The sequence below is a fragment of the Ictalurus punctatus genome, unplaced genomic scaffold (genome assembly GCF_001660625.3).
Source record: "Ictalurus punctatus breed USDA103 unplaced genomic scaffold, Coco_2.0 Super-Scaffold_100, whole genome shotgun sequence".
Lineage (NCBI taxonomy): Eukaryota > Metazoa > Chordata > Actinopteri > Siluriformes > Ictaluridae > Ictalurus > Ictalurus punctatus.
In genome coordinates, this window is record NW_026521086.1 from 244523 (window position 1) to 257723 (window position 13201).

Here is a 13201-nt window from a genome sequence, read left to right on the forward strand (position 1 = left end):
CTGGAATGGGCTACAAGACCAGTGCCAAGCAGCTTGGTGAGAAGGGGACAACAGTTGGTGCGATTATTCGCAAATGGAAGAAGCACAAATGAACTGTCAATCTCCCTCGGCCTGGGGCTCCATGCAAGATCTCACCTCATGGAGTTGCATTGATCATGAGAACAGTGAGGAGTCAGCCCAGAACTACACGGGAGGATCTTGTCAATGATCTCAAGGCAGCTGGGACCATAGTCACCAAGAAAACAATTGGTAACACACTACGCTGTGAACTGAAATCCTGCAGCGCGCGCAAGGTCCGCTGCTCAAGAAAGCACATATACATGCCCGTCTGAAGTTTGCCAATGAACATCTGAATGATTCAGAGGACAACTGGGTGAAAGTGTTGAAGTCAGATGAGACCAAAATGGAGCTCTTTTGCATCAACTCAACTCGCCGTGTTTGGAGGAGGAGGAATGCTGCCTATGACCCCTGGAACACCATCCCCACCGTCAAACACGGAGGTGGAAACATTATGCATAGTAGGTGTTTTTCTGCTAAGGGGACAGGACCACTTTACCGCATCAAAGGGACGATGGACAGGGCCATGTACTGTCAAATCTTGGGTGAAAACCTCCTTCCCTCAGACAGGGCATTGAAAATGAGCCGTGGATGGGTATTCCAGCATGACAATGACCCAAAACACACGGCCAAGGCAACAAAGGAGTGGCTCAAGAAGAAGCACATTAAGGTCCTGGAGTGGCCTAGCCAGTCTCCACACCTTAATCCCATAGAAAATCTGTGGAGGGAGCTGAAGGTTCGAGTTGCCAAACGTCAGCCTCGAAACCTTAATGATTTGGAGAAGATCTGCAAAGAGGAGTGGGACAAAATCCCTCCTGAGATGTGTGCAAACCTGGTGGCCAACTACAAGAAACGTCTGACCTCTGTGATTGCCAACAAGGGTTTTTAAACCAAGTCATGTTTTACAGAGGGGTCAAATACTTATTTCCCTCATTAAAATGCAAATCAATTTATAACATTTTTGACGTGTTTTTCTGGATTTTTTTGTTGTTATTCTGTCTCTCACTGTTCAAATAAATCTACCATTAAAGTTATAGACGGATCATTTCTTTGTCAGTGGGCAAACGTACAAAATCAGCAGGAGATCAAATACTTTTTTCCCTCACTGTAAGCAAGGCGCAAACCATACATGTATTTGATTAAGTGCGGCAGGCCTCAGAGCGTGGGTGAACGGTCAACTAAGAGACACACACACACACACACACAGGCCTATGCCACCACGCACACATACAGAAGGAAAACAGAACATTATAAGAATAATAAAAGGAGTATTAGGATATTATGAGGATAATATAAGGATTATAAGGATATTATAATGATATTGTGATGTATGGAGTACAGAAAAGGGGGTAAAATACTTGCAAGCAGTATAACCAGATATAAAACAGAAATGTAGAGCAAATATGAAAAGAAAAAAGCATTATAAAACAGAAATACAGGAAAATGTGAAAGAAACTTACTCATAATGCACTTGAAGGTGTGGAGGATTCTTTTCTCATGAGAAAAAGTCAGGAGTAACACAGACGAAGGCCTTAATTTTAAGAGAGAACCAAGACGGGCCGTTTATAAGGGTAGTTGAGCCAAGTTGCACCTGTGAGATAACCATCGATGGGAACAGCCGACCCCGTGAGACCAAGGTCTCTCCAAAATGTTGAGTCTCGTACCTATTGGTATTATGGGAAGGCTCTTTCGAAAACCTAATGGTGTTCAGGGAAGCCTCTTTCTAAAACATAATGGTATTGTGGGAAGGCTCTTTCTAAAACATATTGATGTCTGGGTCATCCTGACCCTAAGAAAACTGTATAAATAGAAGAGCTTCAGCTCTGTTTTTTTTAGATCGCATTTTGGGACGTCTCAAACTGTGTGGATCTCGAGTGGTGGAATGGAACAAATAAACCTGGACCCTTGCTTCTTCTCACTCACTGCTGGTGTCTTATTTTTCTTTCTCCAATTGAATATGTGAGTATCTGTTTCTATGTTAAGTGTCTTCAGGTAATAGGCAAAATTTGGACTGTTGACGAATGGCAATTTCAAGTTGAGGGTGCGTTTGCTTTGCGTTTTCCCGCTTGGAGGTGGGGAATTACAAGCTGCAACCTCGAGTCAAGCGCATCATTACTCTTGTCTTCTTGATGAAGGAAAGAGCCAGGCTTCCACATTCAGTGGAAAAGCAGAGACTGCCTGTGATTTTGCAAGCAGCTGTTATCTGCCTTGCTACAAAAGCTCAATGGAAGGGAAACCGCTCCCAGCCTTTTCCGGGCGTAGACCTCTTGCTGATCGGTGAACTTGGTGACCAGTACTTTACGGAAAATTTTCCAGTCACGTTCAGAGTCTTATTGAGCAACGAAAGAGCCAGGCTTCCACTTTCTGTGGAAAACCAGAGACCCCCTTTCATTTTGTAAGCAAATTTCATCTGCTGTGCTACAAAAGCAGGAAATCTGCTTTTGTATTCAGGCTATCAGCATGAAGAAAAAAAAATTCCCTGGGAGAATCAACGTGTCCTTCAGGAGAGGCCCATCAGGTAATTTACATCGGGACCCATCTGAAGAGGCAAGAAGCATTAAAGACAATCCTTCATTGCAAGACAAGTCAACACCTCAAAGAAAAGATGTGGTCAGGAACAATGCCCATTCTATTGTTTTACAGAGGGGAGGGGATGTTTCAGACAAGCAAGAAGTGTTAGGAGAATACATTCTTCAGTTTGGGAAGTACAAAGGGAGGTCCTTCCAGTGGCTAGTGGAGAATGATATTGGCTACACTTTGTACTTGTCCAGTAAGGTTGATGAGGAAGAACAGGCTGGGCAGTTCAACCCAGATGGTCATTGCAAGGAGAGCCTCCTTTCCTTTCTTGAATATTCAAGATGCTTTAAGGAAATTGAGGATCTCTGGCGATATCTTTCAGAGAGACCAGACCCAGTGCCAGTTTTGTGGGATGATGACAATGTTGTTGGATTTGGGGCACGAGCACAAGACACCTGGAGGAAGATCTGGAATACCAGGGCTGATGGGTATGCTACCTTTATAATGGGGAAGAGCTGTGTTCCTGGAAGTAAAATGTACCGCTTGCAGCAATACCTTTTTAAAGCAGAAAAAAACAGTGACCACAGCCCCTTCTGCTACACCTTCACCCTCACCATCAACTCCCTCTGCAACATCCACTTCATGCCTTTCCTCTGATTATCCAGGTGAGTAAACCACATTTATATTTGTTGATATAGATTCTTACTGTATACTGATGTATTTGTTTCATTTCACAGTAATGGAGGAAGATGAGGAACTGGAGAAGATGATGCTGAGTCTGTCTCCACCCAAAAGTCCTACACAGCAGAGTAAGTGAACCAAGAGGCTGCATTAATGTCATGTCTGTTATGTCCAGAATTATCTAGTTCAACCTGTTTATGGCATATTAAATTGCACATACTAGAGTTATACTAAACAAATTCTATTGTATATTTCAGAGTCACCTGCAGCCACTGGGTGTCCAGTCTTGTTCACAACAAGAGGGTATTTTCCACAGCAGTTTTGGAGGAGTATCCTATTACCCACAGATTTATCCTTCATAACTCTTTTTCACACCTTTTTAAATGTTTTGCAGTGTTCTTGCCCGTTCTAAAACTTGTGTTCTTTTGTTATACTAACTATTGGTAAAGGTTGAACATACCAGTGATGAGGGTGAGTGCACTTCATGAATTTTATGTATGCTGTTTAACATGTTTGTATTGTCTACTCAAAGCTTTACCTGTTTTTAAAGAGTAAACTTTCAAATTAGGGTCAATTTGTGATCATTTTAAGTTTTTAAATAATTTGTACAACTCAATCATATAAGTGAACATTATTTGAACTTGCATTAATGGAATTTTTAAATAAATATTCTATTGATGTAAGTGCTAACTGATCTAACAAAAGAAAAGACATCTCATTCATGTCATTTACATGAATGTTTTATTAATTTTTTAACTTATTGTTCCATGCAGTTCTGCCACAGCCAACACCACATGTGGTCTGCCATTCTCACATACCACCACCTTCTGTGCCTAGCACTTCCTCACAGAGTAAAGCCCCTGCATCACTTGCCAGAGTACCACCACTAGCTGCACAGTCAGTACCTACAGCACCTCCAACAGCTGCTGCGCAGCCAGGATCACGACCCGTGAGACACCTTATGAACATGGTTTCCTTGTGGCGTTATCCTCCTCAGCCTGAGCTTATAGAAACCAACACAGGCCTGCCATCACCAAAATACTTCCAGCTCCATCCATTGTTCATCTGGAAACCGGAGCACAGTATTATGGAAAGGCTCAGGAACAATTACATCCTGCCTTGTCTTTACAGCTGTCCACATCTTCAGGTTGTTTCCTCTGGTGTGGGAAGACCCAGAGTGGTTCTTGGTACCAGCGGGCAATATTATATCCTTTCCTCTCGTCTGTGCTGTAAAGCATGCAAAAAATACTGGTTCCCTGATAAACCCCAGTGGCTAGACATGCTAGCAAAGCGTTTTACGAACATCTTGCCAGTGATAGATGAACTGCGGCACTCTGGAACATCACCAAATGATATGGCCAACCAGCTGTCTGAGATGTTTCACCTGAAGTACGAAAGAGCCCACCTAGCCTACCTGCTCAGCATGCAGAACACCAGGGATGCTGAAGCAGGGCTGTATGGACAGAGGACCATCACTGGGGCACTGAGGAAGGACGACACACCAGCACCGTTTGGGGGTTATGAGGACACTGATGGGTGGTATGGGGTGTCCGTGACTGCACACTATGTGGTGGAGTGTCTTCTTCAAGAATATCAGCGGCAGGAGGCAGCTCTCACTCAGGTCCTACAAGGCACTTTTGGATAGGTGTTCAGTTCAGATCACACATGCAAAGTTGCTAGAAAAGTGACTCTCTCATCTGGCACAATGTCATCCTACGCTGTGATGAATGAGAACTGGACGATCCTGTCCTAGGTGATGCTGCAATCTAAAAGTGAGCGGTCCTTAGAGTCAATGTACTGTGGGCTAGCCACAAGGAAACTGTGTTCATAAGATGTCTCACAGGTCGTAATCCTGGCTAGAGTCCCATGGCTTCCATTGCTGTTTTCATGCAGATTTTTTGCTGGAGGGAGCAGTTCCAGCAGTTAATATCTTGGATGCAACTGGATACAGGGGCATCTGTCTGTGTGGAGGGCACACTGCACAGTGCACAGCACTGACTGCTGACCAGCTGCACACTGTGCAGCCAGTGGTGGTACCCTGGCAATTGATGCAGGGGCCTTACTCTGTGAGGAGGCTTGCAAAGCACATTCTGTTGACCAATTTATTGTTTCCTTCCTTTTGTGCCAACTACTATGAAGTACCACAAGAGGCTCCAAGTTACAATCTGTGCATTGGCCGGGAATCGAACCCGGGTCAACTAGGCAGCTATGTTCACCACTATACCACCAATGCCACAATTCAACTCGGGTGAACAAAAGTTTAAGGATGTGCTCTTCTCATCAGAAGACCATAGGCAACATCCAAAGGGTCACCCTTTTGTGGTTTCTGTAGTGTAGTGGTTATCACGTTTGCCTAACACGCAAAAGGTCCCTGTTTCAAGACCGGGCAGAAACAAGCTGGAGATTTTGAACTTTGCTTTAATGACTGAGCGGTTGTCATCACCATAGGTTCAGGTCCTCTAGGAACAGCCATAAAGCGAGACCTTGGACAGAGCAGATTTCCTGCTTTTGTAGCACAGCAGTTAACATTTGCTTACAAAATGAAAAGGAGTGTCTGGATTTCCCAAGAAAGTGGAAGTCTGGCTCTTATGTAGCTCAGTAAGGCTCCGTGCGTGACTGGAAAATTTTCCGTAAAGTAGTGGTCGCCAAGTTCACCCATCAGCAAGAGGTCTACGCCCGAAAAAGGCTGGGAGCGGTTTCACTTCCATTGAGCTTTTGTAGCAAGGCAGATAACAGCTGCTTGCAAAATCACAGGCAGTCTCTGCTTTTCCACTGAATGTGGAAGCCTGACCCTTTCCTTCGTCAAGAAGACAAGAGTAATGATGAGCTTGACTCGAAGTTGCAACTTGTAATTCCCCACCTCCAAGCGGGAAAACGCAAAGCAAACGCACCCCACGACTTGAAATTGCCATTCGTCAACAGTGGGAAGTCTTCTCATCTACCAGTTCCTTCCCCGTTCGTCGAGTGACATCGAGTCGGCATGAGGGAGTCAGAACTCACAAAGTGGCACTTACCTCAGTGGTTATTTGCTTTAGATCAGGGTTGTCCTGTCATATCCAGAATGGGCCAGTGTGGTTGCAGGTTGTCATTCTAACCAAGCAGAAGCCACACTTTAGTCTATTTAAAGCCAAGATCGGCGGATCCAGCAATTGGAATCAGGTGTGGCTCCTGCTAGATTGGAACGAAAACCTGAAGATTGGACAACGCTGCTTAAGACCAATCAGCATATAGACATATTTGCTTATTAAATATAAAACATTGACTATATAGATGGCTGATCGCGGAAAATGTACACCTCTCATCACAGTTTGCATGCTAGCTTGTCGCTAACAAAAGACAGATGCATGTTCTTACATTTTCGCCCCTGTTCATTGGTCAAACGTGCCCTGTTGGATAATGATGTGTTTACAAACAGCAAAGAGAGCACTAAGAATTCAAGAGGGAAGCAGAAAGAGTTGTAGGTGGACTGCAGAGAAGCACATTCTGTTGACCAACTTATTGTCAAGTAGGTGATTCCTTCCTTTTGTGCCAACTACCATGAAATACCACGAGAGGCTCCAAGTTACAATCCGTGCATTGGCCAGGAAACAAACCCAGGTCAACTGCTTGGAAGGCAGCTATGCTCACCACCATACCACCAATGCTCACGCACTCTGACTAAACAGAATAAGGTTATATTAGTGTTACAGGGGAAAAAAAAAAGAAACTCGTAGTAGCGCTGATGAAATACATATACATGACAAAATCTGCTAGGAAGAAGAACTCAGAACATTTGCTTAGCCTAATAAATTTTTTTTCCATCTGCACATAATTATTTTAGCAGTTGCTTTTGCAATAAAATGACTTAAAGTCGAGGGTCCCTGTAAGTATCTACGGAGAGAAAGAGAGTAGCAGTGAACCATTGACATCATGTACAGAGTTAGCATGAAGGTGTGATTGACAGTTTTTAGAAATCACTTCCTAATCCTATGCTAAGAGGAATACTACTAGGCTACTACTCTAATAATAATAATAATAACAATAACGAGAAGAAGAATAAGAAGAAAGATAGATTAAAGGGTGAGGAATAAAATCAATATAAAGTGGGGCTGTTTTGTCTTCAGCAAGAATATGTAGTGCTAATAAGTAATTTGTCAACAACATTGTATATATCTAGTGCCTGGTAATCAACCTCCTCACCTGGTGAGAAGACAGTCCACTCATCCTGACATTTCACACAGTATGAATAATAATGATAACAAAAGGAAGTAAAGCTAAATGAATGTTTTAACTGAGAGCAATACTTTGTACCCATATTTCCAATTGTATAGTAGATTGCACACAGTTTTTGCTTGTTACGTTTAGACCCAAGGGGATACTTGGAAACTTAAAAAGCACCATTGTCATTGCACCATCGCAAATGCTGAGGATCATCAGCCATAGTCTGTTGTAAAACAGTGTGTTTATGCTTTTGGTAAACACATGTAAAAAACATCTAAAGGACTCCTACTTTGAAAAGGTCCCCTGACAGTCATTAAGACCACAAGTTATTGAAAAATTTGCCTCATGTGCATGAATGAGGATTAATTTGACAATCGTTCTCCGAGAGCATTTAGGACAACAGAATAGACGAGGCATTTTTGGCAGATATTACTGTAAGAGGTTGATTACTCTGGTAACTGGAGTAGGTAGAGGCTTGTCACCATCCACAGTAAGTTTCAAAACATATTGCTGAAGAGAAATCAGAGTGTTCTTCAAATGAGATGGATATGTTGAATTGAAGACAAAATAAGCACAAAATGAAGCAAGAGCCCTTTCATCCACACCGCTAGCGCAGCAGAACTCTATCCCATCAACTTTGATGAATGCAGTGACTCTTCTTGTAAACACAGTTTTGCAGTCAGTGACTTCTGGTACTTGCAGCGGTAACAGCAGACTTTCTATGCCAGCGACCTGCCTTCGAGCCTCAGCTTCATTAACTGTTTTTTAAAGGATTGGGTTTTTTTCACTGTAGAAGTTCACTACAACTGTAGAAGTTGTAGAATAAATTCCCCATGAACAACACTGACTGGAGCACATGCCAATTAGAAAGATTAAGTTGATGGACTATTAGCAAGTTATTGTCATTCATTCGTATAAATCCAACAATTATTATGTTTTTCACTATTTAGCTGTCTTTTTACTTTAAGGATCTAATAAATTGCATATATGAAATGATTTTATTTACAAGTATCATGTTTGTGATTTTAGGTTATTCGTCAAATAGTATAGCTTCTGACCATTAAATCAAAACAGACTTGTGATTTGATTACATAATGCTTATTTATTTAGAAAAAGAAGTAACTAAATACAAACATGCTAAATACTTTATATTTTTATATATAAATAACCAGGTGAAAAAGAAGACAACCTTCCAATTGTGAAACTGGTTATTAAAGCCCTTAATTAAGTGTATTGTCCATGCAGTATGCACAGATGTCCTTCTCATCTAGGGATAAAATGTTCCGCTGGCCCTTTAAGAAGCAGGAATGTGAGTTCGCGTTCTGCCCATGAGTATCGCGAGAGTTCACCTGCGAGCAGCGCGATTTACAACGCGATTCGGGTGCTTCTTATGAAGTGTGAGAACCGGGAAGTTCTTGTGCATGAAGCAAGACTTTAAGTTTAAAGTCACAATGGAGCCACTGAGCAGTGAGATTAAGCGTACTCGTCAGGCTTACATGTGAAGACCAAACATCTGTGGTGAAGTTCATCGCGGAGTGGTTATGAAGGAGCTCGTGAATATGATCTGTCATACGGTTGTATAACTCCGGTAAGCAGACGAATGTGAAATAACGCCGCCTCGGTAAAGTGTAGCGAGACTCAAGGAGTTTTACCAGTCGCTGAAATCCCATGTCCTTCACTACAGAGCATGGTTGATCATCAAGCACCATAAACGCCAATACTTTCTGAGTAATTTCTACAGTTTTTGTGCTGTCGGATTATCAGATATTTTTAAATTATGGATAGATGAAAAATAGCCTTTCGGTATCGGCCGATACATCGGTGCATCTCTAGTTAAAACCAAGAATATAATGGGTAATTGCATATTTCATTTTAATTGACCCCCCCCCCCTTTTTTTTTTAACTGAAGCAGCCTTATATGGTCTTGCATGTGTACAAATATTATATTTGTATGTGTATGTTCTATTTCCTACTGTCGATAAGGAAAGGGAAAAGGAGACAGACTTATATTCTTGGTTGTACAAAACCACGCTGTTACTTCAATTCAGTTCCATTTTATTTGTATAGCGTTTTTTAACAATAGACGTTGCCTCAAAGCAGCTTTACAGAAACATATAAACACGGGATACAGATTTTAAATGTGCGACAGTCAACACTGGAACCAGCACCAGACAGGTCATTACAAAAATATGGATGGATGGAATGTTAGAAAAAGAGCAGTAAAAAAGGTCAATGTAATGCTCACTTCATTTGGAAGTCATTTAGGAGAAAATGATTTTGGTGCTGCAGTGCAAGATGACGAGATAACTTCATCTAATATCCAAAGTGTTGCTGGTGGCACATATCATTATTTTGGTATTCTTAAAGCTTTGTCCAAAACCATGGAAAGAATCTGGTCTCTTGTTCTAGAGAAGTATGAATTCGAACTTCAACTGAACATGGATGTCTTACCACTGTTTAAAAGTTTGTCTTTGTAGTTTTGGCCAATTATAGGGTTACTGCAGGGTTATACTAAGAAACCAGTTGTCATTGCTCTGTTCTGTGGTAAATCAAAGCCAACATCACGAACTGATGAATTTGAAAGATCTAGTCAGTGAACTGCAAGGGTTAAGCAAGGGATTTGCCATAAATGGGAAGCAATTTTTCCTAAATGTCACATCTATCCTGTGTGATGCTCCAGCTAGAGCTTTTATAAAGGGAATTAAATCACATACTGGTTATTCAGGTTGTGACAAGTGCATCCAGTCTGGTGTGTACATCAACCATAGAATGACCTTTCCTGAGATCAACAGCCCACGTAGGACTGATGAGTCTTTTATCAACATGTCTGATGAAGACCATCATACTGAAACATCTCTTTTAAAAGCTGCAGGAATTGGCATGGTATCATGCTTTCCACATGATTACATGCACCTTGTATGTCTTGGTGTTATGTGAAAACTGCTGGACTTATGGCTTGCTTCAGGGCCTTTATGTTGTCATTTGTCTGCTCGCCAAAGTGTTATAATCTCAGACACACTTGTTAGCTTGAGACGTTATATTCCTGAGGACTTTGCTAGGAAACCCAGGCAATTCTCAGAAAGACTGAGGTGGAAAGCAACAAAATTGCGACAGTTTCTGTTATACACAAGTCCAGTGGTTCTTCTTGATGTGTTGTCATAACCAATGTACAGCAATTTTAATTATCTGTTGCTATCTTTATACTCTCCAATCCACTCTTTGTATAATTCTTAATGACTTTGCTCACAGTTTGCTAGTGTCATTTGTAAAGCATTTTAGTGAGTTGTATGGTCCTGAATTTGTTAGCTACGGTGTACATGGGCTAACCCATCTTTCTGAGGATGTCAAAAAACATGGAAGCCTTGACTTCTTGTCTGTCTTTCTGTTTGAAAACTTCCTGGGATAAATAAAAAAATTTTTTTGAGAACTCCACACCATCTCCTATAACAGGTTATACGGAGACTTTCAGAAATGGACTGTTTCATGGTAATTGCTGAACATTTGGATATGAAAATTGTCTTGAAAAACAACATGAAAATGGCCCAATTCCACCGGATTTTAATAAAGTTGATCAGTTCCAGGAGGTTGTTCTAGGTAGCACTAGAGTTCATCTATCATGTATGGGAGAAAAGTGTAGGAATTGGAGGCTGCTTTGGTGTAGTAATGAATATTCTTCAATGTCAGGAGAAAGTAAAGTGCTTAAAACACTTATCTAAATGAAAAGCTTACAGCACCTAGTAGTCCCATTCAGTCTCCCAACCAATAACTAACCAGGCCCAACTTTGCTTTGCTTCTGAGATCAGGCTTTGTCAGAGTGGTATGGCTGTAAGCAACAGATGCCACCAAATGGGGCCTATTTAAATAGTATAAGCAAACATCTGACTGACTGACTGACTGATTTATTGACTGATTGATTTATTGATTGATTTTCCTTCATTTCTACACAATCAGTCTGACTGTGAATTGGTGGAGTCCATGCACTTCTTCAAATAAGACAGGGTGCTCACTCACACCTGATTGTCATCCCGTTGATTGAAAACACCTGACCCTAATTTCCCCTTCAGACTAACTGCTCATGCAGACGCCAACAGTGTCTGCACCATGCACGCTTCCTTTACAGGATGCGCTTAAGCAAGGTCTTTACAAGAAAAATAGGGTCCAAACCCACATGGGCTGTGCACAGCGGATAGGCAGCTCATCACCTTAACCTCTTGCTGACATAGCTCACGCGTATGAAATTACATCCCGGTGTGTGGAGCAAAAGAGAGGTTTCGGTGCAGGTCCTTTGCCCCTGTCGTCTGGACTGCGGAATGCGTTCTGCGTTGACGGACCTCCAGAGACGCAAGAGCCTTACAGCAGCTGTGGCCAAAAAGCATTGAAATACAGCTCACGGTCGCGAAACACGTAGCCACAGTGCTAGCTCTTCACATTTCTCCACCCTCTCTAGTGCCAGCTCAGGGACCTGTACAAAGCTTCCCGGTTGTAGGCCTTGTAGGTGTGAGACAGACTGCAACAAAGCCAGACATTGCTGGAAAGAGGAGGCAAAGTGAGAAGCTTGCGATGAGGATGGGATTCGAACCCACGCGTGCAGAGCACAATGGATTAGCAGTCCATCGCCTTAACCTCTCAGCCACCTCGTGCGAGGGCCGCCCCGTTTAACGAAAACTATGCAAATGAGGGTTTCGTGTTCGCCGACTAGATGACTGCTTCTCAAATAGATTTGATTCAAGTCTTGGGGTATGAGCTGTGCCGTCATATAAACTGAAGGGTGACGATGCGGCGAGACGGCCCAAAGGTCTCACAGAACGGGACAACTCCATAGTCGAGCCGTCGCAATGCAATCCAATCCTTGGGCGGCTAGGTACCGACTACCTATGGACTGCCCGTCCCAGCGAGTTAAATTTCTTTGGAAAATGTAACTTTTACCCGTGACCCTGAGTAGGATTACGCGGTATAGAAGATGGATGGATGGATGGAAATGTAACTTTTATCCTTACCTGGATATACACAACGACTGTGGAAAAGGGGGGAATGAATTGCGACGTTCGTGAGGCAGCATGCTTCGTGGTGTATAGCATGAAAGCGTGGGAGAAAAACCTGCACAAAGCCTTTGGAGACGAGACATCACCCACCGTAAGCTAACGCCCGTGGCAGCGGTGGGATTTGAACCCACGCCCCCGAAGAGACTGGAGCCTAAATCCAGCGCCTTGGACCACTCGGCCACGCTACCCGCAGGCCGGCGTGGTGGTAAACCCGTTCGTGGTAAGAAGGTGACCGGGTCATTCCGCCGGACAACAAGAAATCTGGCATGGGCGCGACAAATGGGCTGTTGTGAGACTCAAGTGCCTTTCGCTTAACCGGCTCTGGCGGAGACATCTAACCATTTCCAGCTGAAGACAGAGCTAAGGCCTGGTCTTTTGGACGCGATTCGTCTAGGCTTAAGACCCCATGCTCCACGGTCACATCGGTAGTGTTTGCGGAAGAGCTCTTCTGCCATGACCTTACATCCCACTTACGGTGGTGCTTGAAAGTTTGTGAACCCTTTAGAGCTTTCTATACATCTTCATTACCGGGACCTAAAACATCGTAAGATTTTCACACAAGTATCAAAAGTAGATAAAGAGAACCTAATTACAGAAACCAGACAAAAACATTACAGATGGTCAGTCATTTATTGATGAAAATGATCCAGTATTGCATACCTGTGAGTGGCAAAAGTATGTGAACCTTTGCTTTCAGTATCTGG

The 13201-nt window shown here is 42.7% G+C and overlaps 2 non-coding genes across 2 annotated transcripts; one reads left to right on the plus strand and one right to left on the minus strand.

Annotated features, from left to right (window-relative positions):
• Positions 1–5577: 5577 nt before the first annotated feature.
• On the plus strand, positions 5578–5650 carry trnav-aac (transfer RNA valine (anticodon AAC)). Its single transcript has one exon. It is a non-coding gene; the product is annotated as a tRNA-Val (tRNA).
• A 6953-nt stretch (positions 5651–12603) lies between these two features.
• Positions 12604–12685, minus strand: trnal-uag (transfer RNA leucine (anticodon UAG)). The gene has a single exon. It is a non-coding gene; the product is annotated as a tRNA-Leu (tRNA).
• Positions 12686–13201: the final 516 nt, after the last annotated feature.